The following is a 13,193-nucleotide window of genomic DNA, read 5'->3' on the forward strand; positions in this document are numbered from 1 at the left end:
GGGGAGAGGAAGGAGGAATACAGTGAATACACAAGTAAAAGAGTTACTCCTGAATATCAAAGTACCTAAAATTATTCTTTAAATATATCAATTCAGTTTTAATTTGCCATTTAGAAATGAACAATTATCTGATAAATTTTGAGCAAGCAAAAATTCTTTAGGATAAATTTTGCCTAAAAAAGGCATCCTGCCATCTTTATAGATTTCAGGTTTAAGTGTGTGATGTTTTTGAGAAATACCTACATTGTGAAACCCTTACAGTTTGTGTTCTGACTAGCCTGGAGTCCACTTGGAAAATTTTAGTTGTGAATTAACACCTTAGAAATGTAAGGCTATTCAAAATAATTACTCTGTCTTGGTAGTCAGACAGTAATTCTCCTAGAGGCATTCACCCTGGGACTGGCAATTGAGAAGCACTTAACTGGAAGACTGAAAAGAGAAGACTAAAATCTATATTTCCAATTCTCAGCAGATTTGACTTCTCCCCTTCCTTACCTATTCAGCACAGAAATCACTTTAATAGGGGGCATTTCATACATGTAGGCTAAATCTTCCAGTTAGAGCTGCTGTGTTAAGTTATCTTGGTGTTTGTAATAAATACACAATCGGGCAGCTAATTTTTCTATGGATCCAATCCAATTGTATAGGCATTTCAGGTGCCCCATGTGTCTCCTAAGCCCTGGTGAAAGATGTGAAGCAAATGCATCTTATTTATCTTCGTGTACTCTACAGATTTTACTGTGGAGCCCATATACTGAGAGACTCTCATTCCGCACTTTTTAATATGAATTTATGGCCAAAGTATAGAGAATGGGAACAAAATTTTTAAACTAAGTTTGTCAGAATTATGCTACAATGTGAAAGAAATTAAATTACCCTCAAAGTACAAATTTTGTGTAGCATAAAAGTACATAATTTTCCTGGAAATAAATAGTACAAAGTGCATCTCAAACGTCACCTTTTCCAAGAAGTATTTCCTGACTCTACAATTGGTGCCTTTCCTGTCTCATCCTAATAACCATCATGACCAATGTGCCTTTATAATTACAGATTTAAAAAAATTAGTATGCCTTATACTATAGAAATTTCTGTGCTTATCTTATATTGCTTTACCAATGGTCTGCTTTTTCAGGAGATACTTCAACTAAGAGATACTTTCATTTCAGAGTTACTTTGCCCCTCACAGTCATATGGATCATTCTAGTTACTATAGTTAGGTTTAAAAAAATTGACTCAAAACTTTGTGCCTTAACCCCCACACACAAGCAATCATTATACTCATGGTTGCGGAGTTTGGGCAGGGCTCCAGGACTCAAGGGAGTAGCTCATTCTCGTTCTACTATGTGTTAGCAGGGGCAGCTGGGAGTCTGGGTTTGGGAACTATCCAAAGACTTGTTCATTCACATATCTGGTGGGTGGTTCTGGCTGTTAGCTGAGACCTTAACTGAAATGGTTGACCAGAATGTCTCTCTTTGGCCTCTCCATGTGGTCTGTGCTTCCTAACAGCATGGGGGCTGGGTTCCCATGGTGACTAATCGTTTTTAATGGTATGTAAAGGATTGCAGGCAGACTCAGATGCAATCAATAATTTGGCTAAAACATCTAAATAAAATATGATAAAAATAACTATGACTTACTAACCCAGAAAAGTTTAACAGTGCTTACCCCAAAACTCATTAAACCTGTAGTTCATGCCTCCAGTAAGACAGCTGAGGCATAGTATCATTTTTGCTGTACATCTGTCCCTTTAGGTGATGAGCATTTTGAAAGCAGAGTACAATTATTCGGTTTATTAAAGTAGTTTTTCTATAAATGTTGAGTGAAGGAATCAGTTAATCAAAACAAAATTTGATTAAGTGTAAGTGTATTTTATGTTTTGGGTAAACAAAATAAATTATGGTAAACCAAATTTCATAATATCATTAAGATTTTGATGTTAAAACATGGATAAAAACATCTTTTATTGCCTGCTACTTTGACTTCTCTTCCATTATTCCAGCCATTCCATTATTCCATCTCTATCAAGGCAGAAGATCAAATACTATAAAGTTTATCATTTGATATTAAAGTATAAGGATGAGAAATTTCTTTTTACTGAACTATAAGAAAAAAGCCAAAAGAAGAAAGAATATAATGAGAATGTAAGTATCCAAGAAATATTGTCTGTCTGTTATGATTTATGTAATAAAATTAAAAAGTTGAAAGCCAATTTTGAAGCACTTCAAAGTAATATCAGGAAAATTAATTTGAAGGATATATTTAATGTTGGAGTCGGAATCTGTCAAGCTTGTCATGAATTTTAACTGAGTTAAAAAAAAGTATTCTGATGCATATTGTATGGATGTTGGAGTTTCAAATACCACAGACCTACCTAAGAAATGAAGTCAATTACCCGACAGTAATAAAGTATATCAGTTGAAATCATTATAAATGTCAAAGGAAATATTTTTTATGTGTTTAAATAAGAGACTCTACTGTTTGTAAAACCTGGTTATGCCATATAACTTCTACAGTAGTATTTCTGATTTTAACTCTATCTAGTTTTCCATAACTTTTTTATTAGCATGCACAGCATGCACACACAAGTACACATATTTTAAGTGTAGAGCTCACTAAATTTTCAAACTGAACACCATAGTACAACCTATACCCATGTCAAAAAAACAGAACACTGTCCAAAAACCTTCATTATCACCTCTTCTTTTCTCAACTTGCCTCCCAGAATTGTTACTATTCTGACCCCTGACAGCATAGATTAGGATTGCTTAACTTGCATTTTATGTGAGTGGAATAAAAAGACAGTATGCAAATTATCTGTGACTAGCTTCTTTCACTCAAAGTTATATTTGCGGGAATAATCCACATTGTTGCTAATAGTTGTATGTTGTTAATTTTATTGCTGCATAGTATTCCATTTCAATACCTATTCTACTATTTGTTTAGCCACTCTACTTTTAATGATCATTTGGGTAGTTTTGCTTAGTGTTATTATAAATAAGGCTACTATAAACATACAAATACATGCCTTCTAGTGAATGTATTCTAATACCAACTATGTTATTTTTGTATGCACTATGTAAATAATCATGTAAAACTACACAATTAATACTAACTGTATGTATTATTCATGTACGGATATTAAACACTTTTCTCTAAACTTCAATTTTTTTAAAGCAAGACATTTATCATTGAGTAAATATCGACTCTTTAAAACAAGTCCCGTGTATGTCAGATATAGAACTAGAGGCTCTATCTAGTTACAACTGATAAATATTCTTATAATGAATACTACTATATTATTTTACAGATGAGGAAATTGAAAATAATTGAGGGCTAAGTAACAAATTAAAAATTATCTAGCCAATGTTATAAAGAATCGATCACTATGAAATTACAAAAATGAATTATGTTCTAACATAAATCTGGTTGGCAAAGTGAAGAGGAAAATCAAGGAGAAGAGGAAAAAAGAATGATAGAGATGTGTCCAAATGAGACTTAGTACCCCAGTCCATCTGATCTCAAAGCCTGTCTGGTTTAATTTAGATTTCCACAAAAGCAGACTTTGAAATGAGCAGTCAGTTCAGCAAGTATCCACTGCAGACAAGGAGACAACTGGGAAATGGTGTAAATTTCAGGGCTCAAAGAGGTTTTCTTTCAGGACCAAGGGAGCTGGGGTATTTTTTTAATAAAATCTCAGAGTTGGTGGTTGAGGACTGATCCTAGAACTGTTATTTTTTTTCTGTCCCTTCCTTCTTTGTACCTGGGCAGGGATAATTTCCACATAAGCCCTTAGACAAAGAGATACTAATGATTGGAAATCAATTAGTATGCACTGATAAAGCCTATAAGTTTATCTGTGATACAACAAAAAGTACATCTGCTACCTGTCCTGGCCAGATCTTCCTGTGTCTCACGTGAAATTCCCTCAAAATCTCAATGTCATCACTGTGGTTCATGTGGTGGCCACAGTTTCATTAAAAATATGATGGAAGGACAAGTGGGACAAACGGACCCTGTACCATAGCCCCGCAACCATTTGCTCCATTCCTTCTACTCCCAGCCAGCCTTTTCACGGACAGGGGTTGCTTACTAAGTAGGTAAACATGTATCTTCACCCACTCCTCAGGAATCTGTGTCCTGGATAACATACCTATGTGTTATAATGACCCATTAGTAAATACCACTCAGCATGAAGCCACCAGGAGATGGCCCAGGGAGTACCGTGAACTCTAGACATCATTCTCCCCACCTCCAGCACATAGCAGCCATCCTATCTCCTCATGATATCAGATGCTATTATACCGGCCAGTGTAACAATATTTTGTTTGTTTGGCTCTCTTCTCTGCTCTTCAGTCAGTAGAAGGCCAGCATGATCAGGTGGTAGCCCTGCAAACAGGTGTTCTGGAATCTATACCATGTTTACTAGTATAAGAATCCCCCTCCTGGGAGCCAGGACCTCGGGTTCAGCAGGGCTTATGGTTAAAGGCACAGGAAGTACAAAATCCTGTTATGAACAGCTGGATGTGTGGTAAGAAGAATCACAGTTTCTATCCTCTGTTTCAAAAATTTATTTATTCTATCAGATCCATCACACCACGAAATGTCCTTTGGTTCAACTGCATTCCACAGTTCAGAGGACAGTGCTTAACCATGCGTGGCTAGCATCATCCCTGAGCTGGTGTGTTAGCTTTGCACTTAAGAGGCTGTATTAACATTCTGTCAGGTTGACAGCTTCTAAGTGATGAGGAATATTTGAGACTAGAGAATCCCATGCTCTTATGTGCACGGTTCACCTCACTTTCTCTAAAATGGGTTCTTTGATGTGAGGTTATATTACGTGGGATCCACTGACAGTAAATCAGTCACTTTATGGGTCCCTAACAGGAAAGTGTGAACATTCTCCTCGGCTTGAGGGCACTTCTGACAGGTTTCTTCCTGACTACAGGTCCCCGACCTCCCTTTTCTTAGAGCCTTGACTTTAGAAAACCTGTAATTTAAAAATATTTCCCTTCGTCTTTGAGATGTAAATCTTCTCTAGACCCTTGCCAGTGTGAGAGCCCAGGGTTGTCTTTCCAAAGGTCCTGGGAACCATTCCTCTGATATGCAAGCATCAGGGGAAATGGCATTTTTTGGGTCCTAGTGTCTGTAGGAGGGCAGGAGTCTAACCCCCTAAGCTAAACACCAATTAGCAGACACAGGTGACCTGATCACTTGGACCAACCTACCCCAAGGTCCTCCAGTGTTTTTCCTTTAGCTCAGCCCAGCATTTAAGAACTCTCCTGCCTTTTGTTTGAGTGGAGTTGACTTCTATCTTTCCCACTTCCTGCGATAGTCTTGAATTAAGCCTTCCTGACCTGTTTAATTTGTGACGTTTTTGGAGTGATGTGGTCTAAGGCACTGCAAAGAGGAAAAACAAACCTAAGTCTGGAAAATGTAAGAGTCCCAGTAAGGGCGAACTATTGTTCTTCCACCGTGCAAAAGGGCTAATGTGCTTAGCTAGACAAAAAAGCATGTGGTTGGTTTCTTTAAAAGACGGCATGTGTACTAATCAGTACCCAGCAGGACACAAAAATCTGTCCGGTTATTTATACGATGAAAATTTAATGTAAAGTAATATTAACTGCAAAAAAAGGGTAAAGGAGGACTTGCTACCACACATGGGGCTAAGAGAGGGAGTGAGCGAGAAAAGAGCAAAGTACTTAGAAGAAACACTATCCCCCAGGATAAGATTCAGACCTCATTAGACAAAGTGCAATTACCATACAACTTTGCTGAGTCAGTAGAGAAGAAATTTGTTAGAGGGTATGGATCTGAACTGTTAGGTAGGGAAAGCTTGTAGAGTAATTAAGAAACTCCCAGAGAGTGTTTGCTACCAGGCCTCTAGCACATTGATTTCCTGGCGGCCATATCATCGGAAAATAAAAGTATAGCAGGAACAATGAGAGAGGCCCGCTTCCTCTTACTATAATGTGGCAGGGACCTTCCAACCACGGCCCCCCACCCCATACCATTTACAAAGCTTAGCATTGCACAAGCTAGCAAAACAGAAATAGTAATTAGGTTAATTTCCAGTATTGCAGAGCAGGGCAAAGACTGGTGAACTAGAGCTTAGAGATGATAAATTGATAACCATTATGATACCAAGGGGCAGCATTAGTCTATGCTGCTGTTAGGCTATACATTCAGGAGCAGCAGTAGCTAGATTAATTTTAATGAGGAAGGAGCCCATAGTGAAAGGCTGACACATAGCCTCTTCTCTCCCACTCTGGGCACTTCATTCATGGGATTATGATGTAAGCATCGAGGTGACTGAGTCTGAGGGTGCCTAACCACTACTCTATGAGACTTTTTATCTGCCTAGTCATCAACACTTTCTCTGTGGTGGATGTTCTTCATGGACACTGTCATGAGAGACAAAGATCCTCAAATTTTGTTCACTTTCTCATAGAATAGTTTATATGTTATGCCTCAAATTTCTCTCACAATCTTGTTCTTTTTGGGTTCCTGACCAACAAACTAGGCCACTTGCCTCTGCCCAGGAATTTATTAATCCCATACATCTTATACATCAAACTGGTGACTGAGAGCATTGCTCAAAGCTCTGTCCATTATGAGGATTTCCCTTCAATTCTATGTTTTTTTGAGGCCAGTCCCATAACAGTCCATTTTTGGCTAACATCAGTATATTGGTTCACAACAATTAACCTCTCTGTGCATCTGGACCATCTTTGTGTCCACAAGCCAGGAACAGGGAATTTCTCACCAGCTTAAAAATATGAGCTAAAGGAGAGATGTTGCAATAAAAGAATTATAACTGGGAATCTGGGCCAGTTCTTTTGTAAATTACTATGGCCTCTGAATCACTTCATGCCTACTCTTGAATATGTTATTTTCCTCATCTGATGGATTTCTATTGTGTGTAGACAACTTTATTATTTGTTAGGTTGATAATTCCCAGTTTGTGATGAGTAGCACCAGGTGTAATCCTGGTCTCTAACAGAGAAACACAAGGTTCTCAGTCTCTGTTAGGGCCCAGTAAGTGCCAGCAACGGATTTTCGGATGGTTAATTGTTCCTTGCTTCAAATATCTTCTATGTTAGAGATCCCACGTGGTACCTTTTCTTAAGACACAGACACCTTTAGCACCATGGAATCTACATAACTGTACAGCAACATTCAGGCTGCCATAGAACTATAAGAATGTCCTATGACAGCTTGAAAGTGCTGCAGAATACTTTCTCTGAGAGAGTCCACTCAAAATGACATTTTTCTGATTCATCCAATAAATGGATGAGACCAGTGTTACCAGGGCTTTAATGTGTTATCATCAAAATCCCAATGAGCCTACCAACTAGAGTGACTATTGATAACTATAAGTTCAGGGTAAAATAACTTGTTTTTTAATTTAGTAGAAATGTCCTGATATGCTTCAGTTTGCTAGATCTCAATTTTTTTGCTCATTTGCAAGACCTATAAATCTGAGTTTTACATTATAGGTTTTTCCTCCACTCTCTGGAGCATATGACATCCAAAGTACTTGGCACTTCTTACTCACTAGGTCCAATTAATATGATGACATTAATGGAGAGAACCAGCTATACATTCTAGGTAAGAGTCAAATGACCTGGATTCATCCTAGCTATATTTGGCTAAAATCAGCAGATTTAATGTTGTTTTGAGGCAAGACCATGAGTGTATGAGGTCTGTCAAGAAAAAATCCAACCATTGTTAATATAAAGAGAATGGCTTGTGCCACATTGATGTAACCTGGCAGCCAAGGAGAGTGGACTGGAAAGTGCATGTGTGAACAATGATGACTTCACTGTACTAGTCAGTGGGGACGGCAGATGCATGCAAGTGAGTGAGCATGTGGTACTGTGTTGCCCTCACATTCAAAATACCTGAGAAAATAATTCAAAATACCTGAGTAAATAGAGCAATGAATCTGCATCAAATTTTGTGTTAAGCTTGAAGAGTCCTCCATAAAAACTACTCAGATGACTTGAAAGGTTACAGCTTCGGGCAACTGATAATTGGCAACTGCATCATGACAATGCACACATTCATGTGTCATGTCTCATACAGGATTTTTTTTGTGAAACATAAAATCGCCCAGGTGACTCAGGCCCTCTATAGCCTAGATTTGGTGCCCTGCAACTTCTGGCTTTTCCCCAAACTAAAATCACCTTTGAAATGAAAGAGATTTCAGACTGTCAATGAAATTCAGGGAAATATGGTGAGACAGCTAATGGCAATTGGCAGAATTGTGTGAGGTCCCAAAGTACCTACTTTGGAGGGGGCTGAGGCACCATTGTCCTGTGTACAATGTTTTTGTATTTTGTATCTTCTTCAATAAATGTCTCTATTTTTCATATCGCATAGACCTCGTATAGTACCATCCACTCCAGGTCTGTGTAAGCTTCTAATTTTCTTTCTTGATTAGTATTGGAGAAAAACATGTCTGTCAGATCAGGAACTGTATGTCAAATGCTCAAGGCTGTATTGATCTCTTTTGATAAAGTCATACATTTGATAGAGCAGCTGCAATTGGAAGTTGGAAATAAGACATGGCTAAGTGTATGCTACTTGCTATCCTCTGCCATGCTCTATCTTTTATTTAAATAAAACCCATTACCTTCTCACCGAGGCCTTTACCATTCCACTTTTTTACCTAAGATGCAGTAATGCTTTTAATTTACTCATCTGCTTGGCATGAGGAGGTTTGTTTTGAACTTTCCTGCCACGATTGCACTCCCACCAGTCAGGTTACAAGTACCAGAGCTCTGCCAATTAAGTACAGACATCCAGATTATCTTCGTGGATTGAGAAATGCCCCTGGACCATATTCTGGATAAATCAATCTTCAAAACATTAAAATCAGAGAGGATAGATCTTCTGACTGCAGTGAAATTAAACTAGAAATCGATAACAAAGAAATAACTAAAACTTTCCATATATTTGAAGAATTGGAAATATACCTAAAAATAAGCCATAGGTCAAAAAGGTCATATGAATAGTAGACAATAAACTAAATAATTATGAAGATAAGCTTCTTGTTGAGAAAAGTTAAGTCTCTCTTACACTATACATTGAAGCGTGACCATCAAGTGTATAGTGTTTGGCAGACAGCTGATTCTCAGTAAATACATTAAGTAAACAAATCCTAGAGTAACTGCATGTAATTTCTTTGATAAAAGCACCTATTGGGTATGAGAGATTTCAATCAGTGCAAAAAATCAGTCAGCAACAGATAAAGATTCTTTAAAAAGATAATGTAAGTCCTGGATTTCCTGGAAAGAAGTTGGACCCAAGGAGGAACACATCAAAGCACATCATCATTACATTAGCCAAGATTAAAAATAAGGAATCTTAGAAGCAGCAAGAGAAAAGGAGACAGTTACCTACAAAGGAATTCCCATAAGACTGTCAGCTGATTTCTCAAAAGAAACCTTGCAAGGAAGAAGGGGCTGGCAAGAAGTATTCTAAGTCATGAAAGGCAAGGACCTACATCCAAGATTACTCTATCCAGCAAAGCTTTCATTCAGAATGGAAGGGCAAATAAAGCACTTCTCAGTTAAGGTCAAGTTAAAGGAGTTCATCATCACTAAGCCCTTATTATAAGAAATGTTAAAGGGCTTTATTAAAGAAAAAAGATAAAGAATATGAACAGTAAAATGACAGCAAACTCACAGTTATTAACAACCACATCTAAAAGCAAACAAAATCAAAAGCAAACTAAGCAAACACCTAGAACAGGAACAAAACCACAGAAATGGAGATCACATGGAGGGTTATCAACAGGGGAGTGGGAGCAGGAAAGAAGGGGAAAATATACACAAAATAAGTAGCATAAATGGTAGGTAGAAAATAGACAGTTGGAGGTTAAGAATGGTATAGGAAATGTAGAAGCCAAAGAACTTATATGTATGACCCATGGACATGAACAAAAGGGGAGGAACGTGGGTGGGAGGGGGTGTGTAGGGTGGAGAAGAATAAAGGGGAGAAAATGGGACAACTGTAATATCATAATCAATAAAATATATTTTTAAAAGATAATGTAAGTCAAGCTGAGAAATCAGATTACCTGTCTTATTTTGCACAGAAGGAAGTGAAAAAAAGGAAGGAAGGGGAAATAGAGGTGGAAGAGTGGGGGTGGGGAGTTGAAAAAAACAGGTATGTGTTTCCTAATTGAAACAGACCCTTACCTGCATCGTTCACTGTGTTTAAAAAGTGTTGCCAAACACGGTTAGTGTGGGAGAAGAATAGGTTAGCTTAATTCATCTAGGTACAATTTGATTAATGAACCAACTTGTTACTTATTAGAATGCAAAATATTTCTTTTGTCTTAAATTTATGCATGCCGATCCAAAAGTTTTCGTGAATCACAAAATGACTATTGCTAATTGTAGAATCATTTCAGAAGCCATGGCTTCTTATTTTAGTAAAAAAAAATTTTAAACATTACAAATTAAAGAGTCAATTATCATTATTGGCCTAAATCAATCATATTAGCATGAAGGTGTACAACATTTTAATGAAACATTAATAATCTGTGACTGTGTAAAGGTGGAGCTTGAAGATAAAAGCCAACATCCTTTCCATTTCACTTGTAGACCTGCATTGCAAGATTTCCATTAGATTCTCTTTCTACCTCTGAGAGAATCTAACAGATGTATCCCATTAACTATAGTTCCTAGAGACAGGCTTAAGGAAGCCAAAATTATGAAATTACAATCATTGCAATGTTGCAGGCTTTGCTTTTCTCTCATTCCATGTGCTTGCAGAGTTGCAATGTGACTTTACAACAGAGGGCTGCAGAGGAAATGTGATGTAAGACAAGCACCAGAAGCTGTAGAAGAGGAGAAAGGAAAGAGGTGAGGCCATAGAACATTTTCTACATAACCAAATATGTGATTTAAATGTGGCTTATGATTTGTAAAATGCAACATTCTTTAACTTACTGAATACCATTTAATGTGTATTTATGATTCCATTAACTGTTTACCTATGTGCATATATGCTTCTACACATACATGCCTACACAAAGTGGGAAAGAGCTATCATTGACTATATATACAAAGTATTATTTGTATATATTATCCACATGTGCATTTGTGAATATATGTGTGTGTGGCATGTAGGCATAGTGACAAAGGAATGGGGACTTTTTCCTATCAGGACACAGAACTGTCCCAAATCACAATGAAGCTATCTGAAAATAGAATGGAGTCCTGGCTGGTGTGGCTCAGTGGATTGAGTGCCAGCCTGCAAACCAAAGGGTCCATAGTTCGATTCCCAGTCTAAGGCACATGACTGGGTCGTGGGCAAGGTCCCCGGCTGGGAACGCATGAGAGGCAACCACACATTGATGATTCCTTCTCTTTCTCCCTCCCTTCCCCCCACTCTAAAAATAAATAAATAAATAAAATTTTGAAAATAGAGTGGATTGGCACCATCATTAATAATTTTCTTTCTTCATCAAAATGTCCATACTACCCAAAGCAATTTAAAGATTCAATGCAATCCCTATTAAAGTACCAATGGCATATTTCACAGACATAGAACAAATACTTCAAAAATTTATATGGAACCATAAACAACCCTGAATAGCTGCTGCAATTTTGAGAAATAAGTGCATAGTAGGAGGGATCACAATACCTGATACCAAACTATATTACAAGGCCACTGTAATCAAAACAGCTTGGTGCTGGCATAAAAACAGGCACATGGACCAATGGAACAGAACAGAGAGCCCAGAAATAAACCCAACTCTCTACAGTCAACTAATATTTGACGAAGTTGGCAGCAACATAAAATGGAGTAAAAATAACCTCTTCAACAAATGGTGTTGGGAGAACTGGACAGCTATGTGCAGAAAAATGAAACTCAAGCACCAACTTACACCATACACCAAAACAAATTCAAGGTGGATAAAAAACTTAAATATAAGCTGCAACACCATTAAAGTCCTAGAGGAGAACATTGGCAGGAAAATCTCAGATATTTCACGCAGCAACATTTTTACTGATATGTGCCCTAGAGCAAGGGACATAAAGGAAAGAATAAACAAATGGGATCTTATCAAAATAAAAAGCTTCTGCATGACTAAAGAAAACAGTATTAAAATAAAAAGAAAGCCAGCTGTATGGGAAAACATATTTGCCAATGATACCCCAGACAAGGGTTTAATCTCCAAAATATATAAAGAACTTACACGACTCCACTCTAAGAAAACAAGCGACCCAATTAAAAAGTGGGCAAAGGACTTAAACAGACACTTCTCCAAGGAGGATATACGGAAGATTCAGAGACACGTGAAAAGATGTTCAATATTGTTAGCTATCAGAAAGGTGCAAATTAAAACCACAATGAGATACCACTCTACATTGGTCAGAATGGCCATCATAAACAAAGCAACAAACAAGTGTTGGAGAGGTTGTGGAGAAGAGGGGACCCTAATCCATTGTTGGTGGGATTGCAGACTGGTACAACCACTATGGAAAACAATATGAAATTTTCTCAGAAAACTAAAAATGGACCTGCCTTTTGACCCAGCAATTCCACTGTTAGGATTATATCCTAAGAACCCTGAAACACCAATCCAAAAGAACCTATGCACCCCAATGTTCATAGCAGCACAATTTACAATAGCCAAGAGCTGGAAGCAGCCTAGTTGCCAGCCAGTAAATGAATGGATCAAAAAATTATGGTACATATACACAATGGAATTCTATGCAGCAGAAAGAAAGGAGCTCCTACCCTTTGCAACAGCATGGATGGAACTGGAAAGCATTATGCTGAGTGAAATAGGCCAGGCATTGAAAGACAAATACCATATAATCTCACCTTTAATGGAACCTAAACAACAAAATGAACAAGCAAGAAAAATATAACCAAATACACTGAAATAGAGAACAGGCTGACAATGACCAGAGGGGAGAAGAGAGGGAATTTCAGGGGAAAAGAGAAAGGATTTACAGGAACTAGCATAAAGGACACATGGACAAAAACTAAGTAGAAATGGGAGGGAGGTGGGGAGCACTGGGGGAGGTGAGCTGGGATGGAAGTAAAAGAGAAAACTGTACTTGAACAACAACTAAAATAAATTTAAAAAATAATTTCCTTTCCTATTTTTTAAACCACAAATGAATTAAATGGCTCCCCTGAAATATATATCAGGCCAATAATATATC

This window comes from Artibeus jamaicensis, unplaced genomic scaffold (assembly GCF_021234435.1).
Source record: "Artibeus jamaicensis isolate MK-2021 breed Jamaican fruit bat unplaced genomic scaffold, CSHL_Jam_final contig_465, whole genome shotgun sequence".
NCBI classification, from domain to species: domain Eukaryota; kingdom Metazoa; phylum Chordata; class Mammalia; order Chiroptera; family Phyllostomidae; genus Artibeus; species Artibeus jamaicensis.